The sequence below is a fragment of the Triturus cristatus genome, chromosome 8 (assembly GCF_964204655.1).
Source record: "Triturus cristatus chromosome 8, aTriCri1.1, whole genome shotgun sequence".
NCBI lineage: Eukaryota > Metazoa > Chordata > Amphibia > Caudata > Salamandridae > Triturus > Triturus cristatus.
The window spans coordinates 1,113,996,769-1,114,013,690 of record NC_140591.1 but is presented as its reverse complement, the minus strand read 5'-3'; the positions used below and the strand labels follow the sequence as shown (position 1 = coordinate 1,114,013,690).

At 41.9% G+C, this 16,922-nt stretch overlaps 1 protein-coding gene across 1 annotated transcript in view; it reads left to right on the top strand.

Annotated features, from left to right (window-relative positions):
- The window catches only part of ASMTL (acetylserotonin O-methyltransferase like), a 296,820-nt gene that overhangs the window by 245,253 nt on the left and 34,645 nt on the right, over positions 1-16,922 (top strand). The gene's annotated exons all lie outside the window — the stretch shown is intronic.

Below are 16,922 nucleotides of genomic sequence, written 5' to 3'. Positions count from 1 at the left end.
TCCTGCCGTGTTCTGCGATCATGCCTGTAAAGCCTTGCATAGACAAGGCATTTTGATGGTTGGGCAGTTGTTTGATATGAATGAATTTCCCTCCCTTCACTGAGCTGCAAACTGAGTTTAATCTCCCGTGTGAACACTGTTTAAAATACTTACAGCTGAGGGACTATTTTCATACAGAAGGCAAGATATTATTAAAATTGGAAGCTCCTGCGATCTTGACAATTATCCTCAAAGCTAGTCGAAAATCACTGAACATCAGTATCCGTCTAGGGCAAAGTGAGCATAGGAGCGATGACAGTACTCGCTTGGCAGACAAATGGAATCAAAGTGCTCTCTCAGGAGGTGCTTCCATTGGAAATATACGGTGGAGGCAGCTGTGCACTCTGTCAAGCTAAAATTAAAGCAATTTAAAACTGTTTGTATGTTGTATTATATGGCAGAAAAATGTATGAGGTGGTGTGTGAATCTGTATCCGAACAACACTAGGTGCCCTAAGGGCTGGTGTCAAGCAGCAGATATTTTGCATATGTTATATGCATGCCCCTGCCCTTAAGGTATATTGGGAGGAAGTGTTTAAACTGGCTACTGCGAGTCTTAGATTCGTACTCTAGTTAACTTCTGAAGAAATAATGCTCGGCTACAGAATGGAGTTTTATTCTGGGTTAAGACAACTATTGCCTATACTTATAGTTTCGGCCAGACTTTATATCGCTAGATTGTGGGTTTTGGTAGCCACTCCATGGGCTGCTGAATGGTGGGCAACTATTTAGCAAATAAACAACGCCTAAACAGGCTTTGGACAAAATAAGGGCTGTCCCATCATTTATGAGGTTCGACAGAATTTGGGCACGGTTTAGCTGGGATTTGTAGATTGAGGTAGTGGAATGCCTACGGCCCCATGTAGCCTGAATGTACGTATTGTTTCTTTTTTGTCTTTTGTCTGTCTTATGCTGTATATCTCCCAGTACTTTACTGTCACTATGATACTTTTATACCTGTTTACCTGTTAGATTATACTGGGTTGGATATAAGTATGATTATTATTATGTATTCTTTTGGGATTGTCATTGCGGTCTGAGATCTGAATAATTCTGACTCAAAAAAAATAAAGGAGCCCAGTAGCAAAATCTTCGCCTTTTGCCTTTCTGATGCTTCCAAGAAGAACATTTTATAGCTTTTCCCCATGGCGAAAGAGCTGTTTACAGAAATGCTGAGATGTGCTTACACTTGTTTTTCATAGATCTGGCTCTTACACTGAGGGAGGGTGAAGGTGTAGTAATTTTATTGTCTGAGGTGTTGAATAAAAACTCAGAAGGGTTGCCTTGAGATCCAGATAGTTGAAATGCAGCAGCGTGGTTGGTGTAGTCTGAAGTCTGTGCTTCGGATGATAGAACCAAAAGTTGATTTTCTTCAGGGGACGGCAAAAATCTTTGGTGACAGTCATCCAAAAGGACTGGAGCTTCTTAAGTGGCTCCATTTGTGATGGAGGAATTCCAGACCAGCACTTGACTGTTAACATATATGGGTGGTTGCTGTGTCACCTATTTGATGCTTTCCACAGGAATGCCTTCCCTCTTTATCTGTGCTTTACAACTGATCTTTTGAAAATTTGGTTGTTTTTTTCTCTTGATTTTCTCTGTATTTTGGTTGTTGGTGGGGAGTTTGGGTAGGTAGGTTGTCTAGCGATGGGATATCACTTTGGGGGTAATTGAGCACTTTATAAATGCTATAAATAAATAATGATATCTTATGTGAATAAGTTTTCTCAGCTGATCTCGTGGTACTGAGATAATGATGACAAATTTCCATTCTCATTCTTGCAAGAGAAACTACTTCAATGGCACGGAATTCTTCAGATTCATCAAGCATGTGCGCATAATGAATTGTAATGATTCAAAATCCCATCTGTTTGTATTAGTGCTAGACCTACGGAGGTATTTTTCAGTGCCACTACAAACGTCATCTGTTGCAAAGGGGCTAAGTGGGACTTTTAATATTCTTCGAATACACACGGTTCTGTATGTAGAGTATTGCACAGAGTGAAGTTCTTAAAGTGTTGGCCAGAGGCTGCCCTGACAAAGCAGCAGTCTAAATATTGGAGTACTGATAAGCGATGCATAGAAAAAGATGAATGCACTTCAAGTAGCATTTAGACAAAAAGGTAAGCATTTGTATTGGTAGTACCCCTATACACACACTGTTGCAATTCTGAGGTATTGCTCATGCTGTTGTCTCGATGGCAGTAAAAACGGAAGTATCTTGCAGCCTGTCAGGCTCCCCCAATCTCCCACCTGCAATGCTTCCAAAAACTTGGTCAGAGCCATTACTTGGAAGGTCTCCACAAACTATGTGATATCGTAAATAGCTAGAAATAGTATAACACGAATTACTTGGGCAAGATTAAGTAACTGAAGTAGAAGTACATGATTTTAGAGTTTTCTGGTATCTTTTATTGCATCCTTGAGGAGCTTCTCATTCTGCTGAAGAGGCTTTGGGGAAAATTTCTGAAAATTTGAAATCAATGGGAATAGTATTGAAAAAAGTTCCCTCTTGGATACATTTTAAGATCCCCTGATTTTGGGCGATGTGCGCATTTGTGATAAAGAGAAAAACCTTTGCACTGAAAACAAATTCTCCTAGATGAGAGCCAGCTACCTGCAAGGCCTGAAGAACACAGTCCAGCGTGTAAAGAACAGAGAAGAGAGTACTAAAGGATTGTAAACTCTACAGTCTTTTCCGATTGTGGAGAGTTTAACACTTCACAACACTCACATTGTTTAGATGTCTGTAGGAAAAGAAGTTTTCATGTACAATTTGCTCTCCTGGCATAACTAGGCTTGGTTTGTTTTTGCAAGACTCTGAGTGGTTAAATTACTATTGCTTCCTCTTTCTTTGGTGTAGCAGCACTGCTGAGAGAGCAATCATATTATCCAGAACAACCAAAATGTTGGTTTAGTGTTCTGTATCTTGCATCTCTAGCCTTGAAACCGATGGCTTGGAATGTGGCATTTTCAAGGCAGTCAAATGTGCTTCAGTAGTCTTTGGTGCCAAAAATGATAGTGAACTATAGGTAAAGTATATATAGTTTCTCTTGATTTCTCACACATTATATATCCCTTTACAGTATAGATATTAGCATCATGACAGTAAGGTGAAGAACATTATCAAACCTTGGGCTAGAATGATATCTTCGTTTCCCTTTTAGAATTCGTCCAGATAGGGATACTTTTACTACAATTCAGAATGGGTCCTTCTGCTACAGCGACTTCCATCCCTTTTAATACACAAAGTCCCTGGTAAGGGTTTGCAGTCTTGTCTACTGTCCCACCCCTTCTTACCCCCTACAGATCCATTTGCCTGCTGCATAAAAGTGAGATAGCATATGTAGGGGTAGGTCTTTCAGCTCCAGTAACTCACTGAAGTTCATTCTCTTCCTCTGCGTTTTATATATACCCCTGGGTGTTCCAGTCGCTCCCCTGGGGAGGCAGGATGTTAGGGGACTGCTGACCTGAGTGTGGCTTTGGCTGTCTATTTCTTCCTCAGACTGGGCATTGGCTAGAGGGGAAAAACAGGGGGTACAGGTCCACCCCCTTTTTAGCTGGGTCCTGCCCTTTTTCTTTCCCAGTAGATTGTTGTGGCAGTCCTAGCATTTCTCATGTCTTCTCCAGTGTTCTTTCTTAAGATAGGATTAGGTTGCCACTCTTCCCAACTAGAAGATGATGCAAATGCGATTCTGGCCTGTCAGCTTGAACTCCTTTTCCAGAGTGGTTGCGTATTTATCAACATTGGGACCTTATCTGAGAGAGCCATAGTTTTGGCTTATAATAATTCTGCTATACTGTTCCTAGTATGCTTTGTGCCCCTACCAGGGAAAAATTGCATAATATCGAATGAGGTATTGCTGTCCTAGCTTATGGCACTCAGTCCCCCCACATTACAGCTTCAATAACCTAAGAAGCTGTGCCTAAAAGAGGCTTAAAATATTTGTAATCAATCCATTTTGGTTTTTTTTAAAAACTCTTAAGAAGTTGATTTAGCAAAAGGCATCACATTTAAAACCTGTGTTGCTTTTTCCATGATCATCCATACCTCTAGAATATCCAAGAAAGCAACATACTAGAAGGTGTCAATAACTGCATTAGTACTGTTCTTTGCTGTGCCATAACAGGGAACTGAGGGAGTTGGCACTGAGTGCACTCATTAGCTGCCATTGAGAAAAAGGCCTGTCTGTCTTTTAGAAGAAAGTGTTGCTGCTGAAAAAGGATTTATGCATGATGATCATGTACTGTTTTTTGGAAGCCTACATCACCACTATCCTCGGTTAACCTGAATGTTGGGTTAACAGAACTGAAAATTAATTCTGGCTAGAAGAAGAGGCATGCTTCAGGCCCTAATAACTAATCAAATGTATTTTGCAAAGCTAAAGAGTACAGGCTCATCTTTTTAAAATTATGTTAGACATTGCGGAAATCACAGAGAGGTGGAACATAACACACATTTGTTTTTTTGAAAGAAGGGAAGGATTCAGAGCTATGCAAGTTGCACTGTCCAGTGTTTTGTCTAAACTCAAAGTCAATGGCTAATTGCTGGTTTTGATGGTTGGTTAATAGGCTACATGGTAGATTTGTGATGAGGGAGGAGCAGCAATTTGTATGCTTGTGACATGTATTCCACTTCAACTAGATCCTTTGCCTAGTATTCATAGATTCTTAAATGAATAACCATCTTACTGTGGCAAGGTCCCACTTGCAGTACTCAGCTTAACCATGGACAAGGTTTTGGTGGAAATGAATGGGCCTTCCTCTGCGAAGTAGTGAAAATGATTAGCATTGGGCAACGCTTTGTTGAAAGAATGAGGTTATATCATAAACAATCAACAGCATTAGTTGGCATGAACCAGACAACAAAAGCTCCTCTGGGATCTGCTAGTCATGAATTCAAATCCTAGCATGACCAACTCGCACTTCCATCCTTTTGATGTCATTTAATTCAGTACCATTTAATTTGTTAATGGTAACCCTTTAGGTAATGTTAATTGTCACACTGAAGTGTGTTACGTACCCTACGTAAGAAAAAAAAAGTTAATGACTACTGTTGTTGTTTATTCTTTCAGAACGATCTATTGGTTTTGTATTAAATGTACATAATAAGGAAATCCAACAAAATTGTACTGTAGCTCAGAAGGGTCAGACGGGACCATTTACCTTGACCCTAGCGAAGGTTTCAGTGTATAGCAGTTGCACCGGTGACAGGAAGCGTGGGCCAAATCCTAATCTATCAAGAATAACAAAGATGTTAGGCAGCCGAATAAATCAAAGGCCTTGTTTGTTATCAACGAAAGAAATACTGTTGACTCTGTGAATGCCCATATGTGTTCCAGACACCCAATGTACCTCGTAAGTTTAAGTCAAATGTCTCTTTTTGACATGAATCTGAACTGATCAGGATGAATCTTTTCAGTCACAATCATACGCCATTACTGGCCAACATTTTAGTAAAAATGTAAGCTTCACCATTCAATAGTGAAATTAGCCTTTTTGAGGCTCCATCATGTTTATTTACCATCTCTGTGTTTCAGTATAATCATAGCCATCTGCAAATCAAATGTTAGGCATCCTTTCATCCTGGCCCCTTCTTGCATTAACAAAAAATGGTCTATCAACTTCTCTGACAAATGTTTGAAAACTCTGTTGGCAGGCAGTTATGACCATAGGCTTTTCCACTTTACATTTGGGAGATGGCTTCAGCTACTTCGTCCACTGTAAACTCTCGATCTTCCCTGTCTCCTACTGATAGCTTCGGGATTGACAATTCTGTCACAAACCCTAGAACATCTGCATTCTCTATACAGGTGTCTTTGCTGAATATTGTGTATTTGAGTATGTTTTGAAGATCTGGGTAATCTCAGAATTCTTTCAAATCAGCACCCCATCTTGTGTCTCAAACTCCTCAATCCAATTATCAATTTTTTGCCTTTCTACCTACTTTATATCATCTTTTCTGTGTGGCTATAGAGTGACTCTTCCTCCTCTTCCTCCCTCTACCTCCTTCTCCCTCCTCCCTCTACCTACATCTCACTCCCCCCTGCTCCTCCCTCTACCTCACTCTCCCTCCTCCTCCTCCTCTTCTTGTCCCTCTCCATACATTTTTATAACACCATAAGTTATTTCCCAGTGTCCATTTCTGCTTGTATACAAGCTTACTTTTTCTTGATTACACTGGCTATTGCCTGACCCCTAATGAAGGGTTTGTCTACTACATTGTGATTTCCGATTGAACCAATCAAATTCTTTCCACAAAGAAATTAACCATGGTGCCTCTCATTCAATCTACAAATTGTTATCCTTATAGTTCCCATGCATTTAATTTCAATCCCTCATATAAAGCTCCAGCTCTAGTATTATAAACCTACCACAGTGAGGCATGTTTGAAGATCGTCCAAGTTAAAACTCGTACATCTTCGACTGTTCTCATGGCAGGAAAAATAATCTATCCTAGAGAATGAGGTGTTCTCTCCAGAATAGTAAGAGTACTGCCTCGCCCTGTGTTGGACATGGCCCTTCTTAGGGGATTTCGCTAAAACATATGTCTTTTTTCCTCCTGATTGTTGCTCATTCTCTTTTCGTGGTTTTAAGACTCTGGGCACTTTCTCACTGTAATGCAGTGGGTAAGCCCGCACGCCCTTCCTACACATGCTAGGAGGTGCATACCTGATTGGTTTAGGTGCTGTACCTGTGAGTACCCTGTAAAGAGGTATACCAAGGGCAGGTACTGCATTGGCCAATAGTGGGCCCCAGCACTGATTGTGCCACCCACAAGAATAGCCTTTCAAACATGTCTCAAGCCTGCCATTGCAGGCCTGTGTGTACACGGTTGCACTTAAGTTCAGGTTGGCATTGCTAGACCATTAGCCAATGCTGAGTGGGTCATTCACTACCACTACCACTAGGACACCCCTAGGGTAAGCCCTGGGGGGTGGGACAAGTGGTAACCGAAGGGGAGGGCAGGTACACATGTGTGTTCCGTGCCTAGGCAGTAAATAATCCCCATGTGGGTTTCCCTACCTAGTAGGAGGTCTGCTCTTCCCAGGGGTCAACATGGGGACATTGCTGAATGACTTTTAAACTACAGTTTTAGCTTACAGCAGGGAGTAGCCTCATGGTGTTTTCAAACATGTCTCTGGCCTGCCATTGCAGACCTGTTTGTATGCATTTGCACTTATGTTTAGGTTGGTCTTTCTAAATCATTGGCCAATGCTGAGGGTGCCTTTAACTAACACTAGAGAACCCCTAGGGTGAGTCTGGGGGAGGTGGGGTGGGTGGTGGTGTTGGACCATGTGATAGGTGTGAGGCAGGGCAGGTACCAGTGCTTAATTTGAGCCAGTGGTTTCCGGTGCTCGGCACTGGCATCTATTTGTCAACCGCAGTGCATGGCAGTCTGCAACTGCAACTTGATGGTGTTGTTAGCCTAATTTAGAGATCAGCACAACAGTTATTTATTAATTCATTACACATTAAGATGACTAATATCTGTCGCCCAAACTATTTTTATAGCTTTGTGGACCTGGAATAGTCCTAATTGTCACCCTTTTAGGAGTGCGATGGTTAGCAGAGGCAATGATTGGTGCGGTGGCCTCCTGAGGAGCCTTGGGTGGTGGGATAAGATAACACAGGCTTCTCCCCTGTGGGACGCAGCAGAACAAGGCACACTAGGGACACAAAGAATCAGTTGTGGCACGCCATTTGTGTGTCGAAGAGTTGCACAGCCTTATGCGCATATGTGCAAAACATTAAACACGTAATCCGTAATTGTGAGAAAGTTAACCCAATTTATTTCAATGTTTCACTGTTTTTATCCATCACCTCAGTTTCTTGATTTCATACATCTTCATGCTTCAGGTTCATGACAAATGATGACGGTAGGGACACAGTCTGGATCTGATAAATGGGACCTCTTCAATCTATCCAAGGTGGGATACCTCTTGGCACAGGGGGTCGATATCCCACTCGCTGAACTGCAACGCAAGTACCAACTAGCACCCACTGAAACTTGTCACTATTGGCAGATACGCCACGCACTTCAACAGCATTGCTGAAAGGAGTGGTGCTCCCAGAGTCATTCCCACTAGAGGACAGATTGTTAGATGATCACATGCCCTGCAAGGCAATCTCCCTCACATACCAGTGTGGCCAAAAAGGGACATTCTTTAACACTACATGGAGCTGCCCTGAGATACAACCATATTGGGAGTCTGTGGTCTATTATATCAATAATCTCTGTGGGAGCAGCATGGGTGCTAAAGCAAAATGGTGGCTCTTAGTTGTCCCGCATGCAACAGATCTCAACCACATGGAGCAGATTTAGATGACACTAGGGCTTACGGTAGCTGAAAGAAACATTACGCGTTTAAGGGGGGTGAAGCAAGCACCACAACTGAGAGACTGGAAACGGGACATGGATTGGTGCATGTTGGCTGAGAAAGTGGTATATGAGGGCCGTGGCTGTCCTAAAAATGGACGAAAATATGGTGAAAATGGAACGAGGAAATCCCTGCACTTCCCTCGTTGGTGCTGGTTCCGATGTATTGCTTGCTTTATCACTCCGAATCAAATGCCCAGATAGGGAAGGGGAGGGAACACAAAGGCTATTAGTGGCTGAGAGGACATTTGTTTTAATTGACTGTGTCAATGTACAACAGTGTGTTGTTTTCTTTGTCTTTATTATTTTTTGTCATATCTACAATAAAAAGATTTTTTTTTTTTTTTAAATGTATGGCATGTTGACATAGGATACAGGCACACTGGGAGCCATTGCTAAGTGACGTACTTGTGCCATAAAAAAACAAGAACTTCCCTGGAAACCAGAATTGATGTTTTGGCCATAAACCTAAATCTGCTGAGAACTGAACTCTGGAACGTCAAGGGCAGAGCCATGGTTCAAAGTAATCCACAGGCAGGCTAGTGGTGATATTTCACAACTAAAAAAGCAACATCATAACCTCAAATGCTGACAGAGAAATTCAGAAGCAAGATCCGATGACACAGAAGGACACTCTCGAAGGAGCGATATTCCTCTGATTGGGTTGCTTTCCCAAAGGAGCTTTATTACTTTGTTTAATTTCTCGAGGGGGCTGTGGGACAGAGCATGGAATTATTCTTAGGGTACTACATGATCCAAAAAAATGAAAAGGAGGCTGTACTTTTCTAATGAAAGAGTACATATGGTGGAAATACCTCCTTCCTCCCCAACGCCTCCCCCTCCCCCGCCCATGATCCACACAGTTAGAACAACAGAGCTCTTCATTTTACTCAATGAACAAAAAAAGTAAGACTGAGTGTAGTACATGGTGAAAACTTCCTATTCTTTACAAACCCAGTCGGAACCAGGTTGAGAAAATGAGCCAGAGGAAGAGGAATGGAACTTGCACACTAGAGCTGGGTGTTTCAGCAATGACAGACAATGAACAAACTCTTTTGAATGTGCAGGGTAGTGAGTAGGAGCAAAACAAGAAAACGTCAGCAATTTTTCATGTAATATGAAAAATGTAAGCCAAATAGCGATTTGTAAGCAGTGTTACTTTTGGAACCCACTGAACAAAACCAGCAATTGTTAAAACCGATACATTGGAATTCATTTTGAGAGTGGAAAATTTGAGTTAACATCTTACAGACCGTGGTTGTAGAGAGACTGGTCTAGACCAGATAAATAACTTTCATTGTGATTAAAAAAAGAGAAAAACCACAGACACACATATAGCTACAGTAGAGGACACACAGGGCAGATTGATTACACACGAGGGAATCAATAGAATTTGCTTGTAATATTTCAGTGAGTTTTATAAACCTATGCCATCCTAAGATCAATGGATAGAAACAATTGACAGTATATACACAATTGCAGAGTTAGACTTGTAGATGAACAAAGACATTTAAACAAACAACTGACAAGACAAATAACTGATATGTTTTTTGTTTTTTTGTTTTTTTTCATTCGCCTCCGACCCCAGCTGACCTGAGGTCAGAAGGTCGCCACTGTCACTCAAATTGAGAGGAGTAAGCTTTGGGGTAATCCTTCACACCCTTCCTGTCCCCCACTTACCAGTGGCACACCGACTTCCCTCTAGTTGCTGACCTCCCGTTGTTATTGAGAGGATGGTCATGCTCTACAGGATCCTTAAGACCGACGACTAGTGCTGGTTGCCCACTGTTGATCGACAACTAGGACTCCCAGGATAGTAACACAAACCAGCACAGTCTAAGAGCTTCCCTGAGGCTTAATCATAGGACAAAAAAGTTGGTGACAAAAAAAAAAAGGTCAGATTGAAGTCCAGCCTATCGGGCAGTCCCAAATAGTTCTCTTCTTAGAGTTCTTCAATCTGGCCAGGTCTGTCTTTGATGTTTTATACAGGGCAGATAGCCAATTCAAATGTGTGGGGGGTGTAATCTCAACCCATCTCTTATATATTTCCAGTCTGGCTAATAATATAGCAAAAAACAAGAAGCCTCTGTTACAGCCAGTGATGTTACTTAGTATACCAAAGATAATAAGTTTAAGGGAAATCTGTATTGGGTGGCCCAAAATAGATGTTAGAGAGACTTCAACCCCCTTCCAAAATACAGAAAGAGATGGGCACTCCCAAAACATATGTACATCAGGGGCACTCTCCAGATTACATTTTTTACATCTAGCAGGTGAAGCTTTGGACATTTTAGAGAGCCTTGCTGGGGAAAGATAGGCTCCTTGTGTAGTAAAATAGTGGTTCCTCCTCAGCCAAGCTGGTTTAACAGCTGAGAAAAGAGTGTTATAGGAACATTGCCACAAGTCCACCAAATCTGTCCCCGGGAAGGATCCCCCCCACAACTCTCCGGCTAGCTCAAACTCCCCATCAATAGCTTCTGCAATTGCCCAATAAAAGAACAAAATCTCTTTCTTCCCTGCTAGTCTATTAGCCAGATGTTCTTCCAAAGGGTTCCCCAACCCTATCGTTTTTTTAAAATCCTGGGAGCAGCTTTTTAACTGCAAGTATTTAAATCTAGACATACCGTCTTCCAGTTTCTCATTTAATTCGGTCCAAGATAAAAGTGTTCCATTTTCCGCTAAGTCTCCCCATGATGATAGTCCAGCTGCTTTTAGTGGGACAGCCAACAAATCTTGAAGACAGTTAGGAGTTCCTGGACCATCCCACAAAGGAGCTAGCCTTGAGTAGTTTTCGAGGCCCGTTTTTAATTCTGGCCCAAATCTGAGCTGCACCACCTAGGACTTTTAGTCTAACCTTCTTGAAAAAAATGTTGTCCCCATATTTGAATAAAAAACCTTCCGATGGAAGCTCTGATTGTTGTAACATAGCTAAAAACATTTTACCTCTATCCGAAGCGTCTGGAGATTTTAGCAACATTCTAGAGTGTACTAGCTGAAAGGCCCAAGCATAGTACTGTATATCGGGAAGAGTGAGACCCCCTTTCTCCCTTCTACGTCTTAATTTTTTCCACGATATTCTGGTGGATTTATAAGCCCATACGAACCCGTTGATAGCTTGCTGGAACTTATCTATCAATGGTTTCTCAAAATTTAACGGAATCGTATTAAATAAAAAGGTTATTTTTGGTAAGATTATCATTTTTATTAGATTCACTCTTCCCAAAATAGACAATGGAAGATGGACCCAACCCTTCATGAGTTTTTGACTCTCTTTTAAAATATTCCCAAGATTTACTGTAGCTATCTTATCTATCTCTGGGACTATTTTGACCCCTAAGTAACGCAACTCACTCTTGGTTTGGTATCGGCACTCCGGCAGATTCCAGGTCATTAATTCAGTTTTATCTGCGTTAATCTCATAACCAGAGACATGGCCGAAGTCTCGCGCTAGATCAATGACCCGGGGAAAAGAAGATTCTAGATCTGAAGAAAGGACAAGAATATCATTGGCATACAAGGCTACCTTCCTCTCCCATGAACCGCTCTTAAATGATGAAATAGCTGCCTCATCTCTGAGACGCTGAGCAAACTGCTCTATATATAGGTCAAAAAGAAGAGGGGAGAGGGGGAAGCCCTGTCTGGTTCCTCTTTTGATTTTAAACGGCCTGGTCACTCGCTATATATGAGACGAATGGTTTGACAGAATCTAGGCCCGAGATTACATTTCTCAAGGACTGCCATAAGATATTTCCAATTGACTCTGTCAAACGCCTTGGTTGCATCCAGCGTCATTGCTGCCAGAGGAAGAGAGAAGTTAGAGGCCAGATCTATTGCACCAATGAAGTCATGTGTAAGGTCAAAGAGGTTTCTGCCTTTTACAAAACCCTTTTGATCAGTATGCAGTAAGTTCCCCACCACTGCCCCCAATCTATCTGCCAAAATTTTTGAAAATACCTTGTAGTCTGAATTTAACAAGTAAATGGGTCTATATGACCCACATTTTGTAGGGGGTTTATCAGCTTTCAAAATTAAGGTGATATTTGCTTCTCCCCATGTGGTGGGTGGTTGGACTCCGTCAATTAGAATTTGGTTAAAGACCTCTAACATTACAGGAATTATTACGTCCCCTAGTTTTTTATAGAGTTCGACGGGAAGACCGTCCGGCCCAGCGGCTTTACCCTTTTTACACTCTAAAAGTGCCTTCCTCACTTCTTGAGATGTTATTTCGGCCTCTCAATTGTCGCGTTGAGTTACTCCTAATGTTGCTAGCTGAATTGGTTTTAGCCAATCTTGGATATATGTTCCATCTGGATGTATTTCCTTGTCATACAATTCTTTAAAGTAGGCGTGAAAGGCCTCTCCTATTTCATCTTCCCTGCTTATTAGCAATCTAGTGTGCACATTCTCAATTTCTTTGATATAATTTCTGACTCTATCCGATTTAGCCTTCCAGGCCAATAATCTCCCAGCCCCCTCTCCATATTCAAAGTGAGCGAGCTTACTCACCTCCCACCTATTGGAAATCCTGGTCTGGATTATATTATCCAGAGAGATTTTCAAGGATTCCAGATCTGCCACTAATGTCTGACCAAGTTCCTGTTCCTGGTCAGTTACTTTGTTAATCTTCTCCTCCTGCCACTTCAATTGGCGCTCAATGGATGTGATCTCCTCCCTATATTGTCTATTCTTAAAAACAGTTTTGTTTGTAATTAGGCCTCTCAGAAAAGACTTCAGGGCATCCCAAACCATAACATTTGCCGAACCTATATTAATATCCAAGAAAGATGTTGTCTCCTGGATTAAAAATTCAGTTACGGCATCATCTAGAAGGAGAGTACGGTCAAAGGTCCATACCTTCTGTTGTTCCTTCCCCAACAGGTCTAAATCTACCCAAACTGCCGCATGGTCTGATAAATGGGGTGTCAAATAGTCGATCTTCTTAATATTTCCTCGTAGATTACTACTAATTAGAACATAATCTATTCGTGATTTATGTCTGTATTTTTTATCATAAAATGATACTCCCAACTGAGAGCCAGATCTCTCCATCCATATGTCGCATATGGCGTATTGCTTCATCATTGTTTTTAAATATGTCCTGGATTTGGAAGGGGTGTTGGCCCTACTTTTTGATGATTTATCTAATTTTGGATTCAATACTATATTGAAATCTCCTGCAAGAATGATTGTATCAGGAAATTCCAAAAGATTCATAAAGATACTTTTTAATGTTGACGGATCATCCTGGTTGGGGCCGTAGTAACCTACTACCGTAATAAGTATATTTTCTATCATGATCTTAGCTATGACCCACCTGAACGGTAGCGTTCACTTGTTTTTTTATTAAGATAGCCACACCTCTGATGTTAGCCGTCTGGCATGAGGAGACACAGTGCTCCACCCACCTAAGCTTCCCACAGAACTCGCTAATCTCTTTTTTTAGGAGGTGCGTTTCTTGTAAGATGAATATTTGTGCAGGTGAATCTCTTAAATACTGGAAGATTTTCTCCCTCCTGCTTTTGACTCGCAAACCATTCACGTTCCACGATAGACATTGTAAAGTCCTCATGGGGGGCGAGAATACTGGGTTTTGACTTTACCCCATCCTACGGAGTTCCAACACCAAACCAGAAATAGAACAAAATGAACCTCAGCTGAGATAAAAGGTGAACGAGTTTTTCTTTTTTCAACCCCCTAACCCCACACCCGTGCTCCCCTTCCCCTCCCCTGGAGAACCCTACCCCCATTTGCCTGGAAAAATCCAGGTTCTACCGGCCGGTAAACTCTAACCTCACCAGTTTTCTTCTTTAACTATTTTTTCAAAGCTGTATGTATCGTCTTCCTATTTTCTTAGATCATCTTTAGGAGAAAAACCTATAGGTGTAGATATAAACAAATTACTAGTGTATGTGTATATATATATATATCTATATTTATTTATTTCCCCCCTTTTCTCCCATTTATTTTCTTTTTTTTTTTTTATTTCCTTTGACATGCGAGGGGAAACTAAGAAAATCATTTTAAATTCTCTAGGAGATCGTAGGCTTCCTGCACAGATTTGGCAAAGTACATTTTATTATTAAACATAATTTTCAACTATGCAGGGAATTTTAATTGTACAGTTGCTCCCAGTCTCTTGAAATCCTCCATTCTTTTACCCAACTCCCACTGTCTATCTAAAGTAGTATGTGAGAGGTCCGACCTTATTTCAAAGGAGAAAGAGGAATCGCCTGATTTTAATATTTTCAGTTTAAGAGCAGTTGTTAATAGTTTCTCTTTCAGAGAAAAAGTCAGAAAATTAATAAAAATTTTCCTCGGTTTTGTCCGATTGGGATGCCTCCTAAAGCGATCCCTATGGATTCTTTGAATGTCCTTCTTTATTTCATCCACTGATTCTTCAATCTGTATCGAATCTTTAATGAGGGCCACGATGTAAGATTTAAGATCATTCCCCTCTTTTCCTTCTGGAATTTTTAAAATTTGCAGATTGTTACGTCTTGCGTTATTCTCCAAAGATTCAACTCTATCTCGAAGGGCGGCTTCTTCCTTTTAAGTGTGGAGATATCCGCTTTAACCATTCCCAGATCATCCTTCAAGACATCCATGGCCTTCTCTAAGGCCACTGTCCTTGAGCATAAGTTGTCAAATTTTTTCTCTAGAGATTCACAGAAAAGACGAATCTCTCCTTGATTAGATTCGGAGACAGCGAACCCTTTTTTAATATCTGAAGCCATTGTGAGGAACACGTTTTCCAAAGAGCCCTTACACACATCTGCCGCTTCTACTTCTACCATTGCCCCTATATCCGACCCCCCATTGCCTCCTATGCATGAGGTTATTGACATACTATTCTCTAAAGTGGCCACATTTTCAGAGTCCTTTGGTAGAGTAGGTTGATTAACTGGTAATTTAGCTTGCTGCATTACCAATCCAGGGGGGTTCAAAGAAGAAGAGGAGTCCAGGGAGTCCAGGGGGGAGCAAAAAACAGGTGAGGGGGCAGGCATGAGAGCAGGAGACACGGTTGAAAGCAGGGAAGAATCTACATCCATAACGGGAGAAGAAGACGGCCTTGCTGACCCCTCAAACTCTGAAGCCTCTCTTAAAGCTTCCCCCTGTTTGATCGCATCCAGCACTTGGGGGAGAACTTTAAAATATGATCTTAATGAGGGTGTAATTTTAATTTTAGCCTCTGCACCCTTCTTCTTTGAGGTCTTAATGCCCTTCCCCTTATATTCCCGAGGGTTCTCCCCAATGCCCCCCTTTGAACCTTTAAGAGTGTCTTCCTTATTCACAAGCTTTGTTTTATCTGTCGCTTTTCCCCCCTCGAATATCTCCTGGTCATTTGGTTCTTGAATGTCCGTACCTTGGGCTGCCCGCAGCTTCCTGCCTCTTTTAGCTGTTTTATTTTTTATAGCTTTGGACACTTTGGGAGCTAAATTACTACCGGGCAGGGAAGATATTGAGGAGGACGTTGGCGGCGTTGATACCCTTATTTTCCCCAAGCCCCCCCCCCCTCCGACTCCCCTGTCTCAGGCAGTATGGTAGAGAGGACTTACCGAGCTGACCGTCCGGTTGGCAAGGCTGGGGGCGGTGTGGCGATGATCATTCGGTCGTCTTTTAAATTTCAACTTCTTACTTATCCCCCCATACCTAATGTGGACTACTTGGTGGCCCGTTCACTTAATCTTTCTGCCCCTCTTACTGTTGTTGTTGTATACCGCCCCCCCCCCCCAATCCATGCCCTCTTTTGTAGCTTCCCTCCAGGATCTTTTGGCCACTTTGGTGGTCAATAACTCCTCCGTCCTGTTGCTCGGCGATTTCAACTTCTGGCCGGGCGACATCAGGGAAGATTCTTCTTCTAAAGATTTCTCTGCCACCCTTCACTGTTTGAACCTCACGTCTCATGTTACAGCTCCTACCCATGTTCAGGGTCACACTTTGGACCAAATTTGGTCTACTCGTCCTGTTATTTCATCTCCTTCTATTTTTCCTTGTGTTTGGTCGGATCACTTCATCATCTCTTTCTCTATTCACTTGGGTGCGGTCGACAAGCTTCTGTAGTAGGGGATCTCTGTGTATAGTCATAATCTATGAATAATCCCCGCCCTTGTGCGGGGACCCCGGAGCAATCAAAAATATCTCTTAAGCTGTCCCGCATTTGCAAACCTGCAAAGACACTTAAGAGACAGACAAAATAATACAGCCTAATCACAACAAGGCTGCACTGGCCAGCACTTCCTCTGAAGTGAACACAAAAGCCAAAATAAAGTTTAAATGTCATTTTTATTCACATCTGACATCCTCCTTTATTACCACACACTCCCTTCACCAAAATCCCTTTAAACAATAGAGAGGAAGGGGTGGACAGACAAGCCCTATAGGCTGTCATTATGTGTCTGCTAAAGGGATACCGTGCCTTTAAGAAACTCTCCAGAGACACCCGGTATCCCAGGATGCACAGCCAACACAAGTTACTTTCAGTTCTTTTTTCCGGCTCCTGCTAG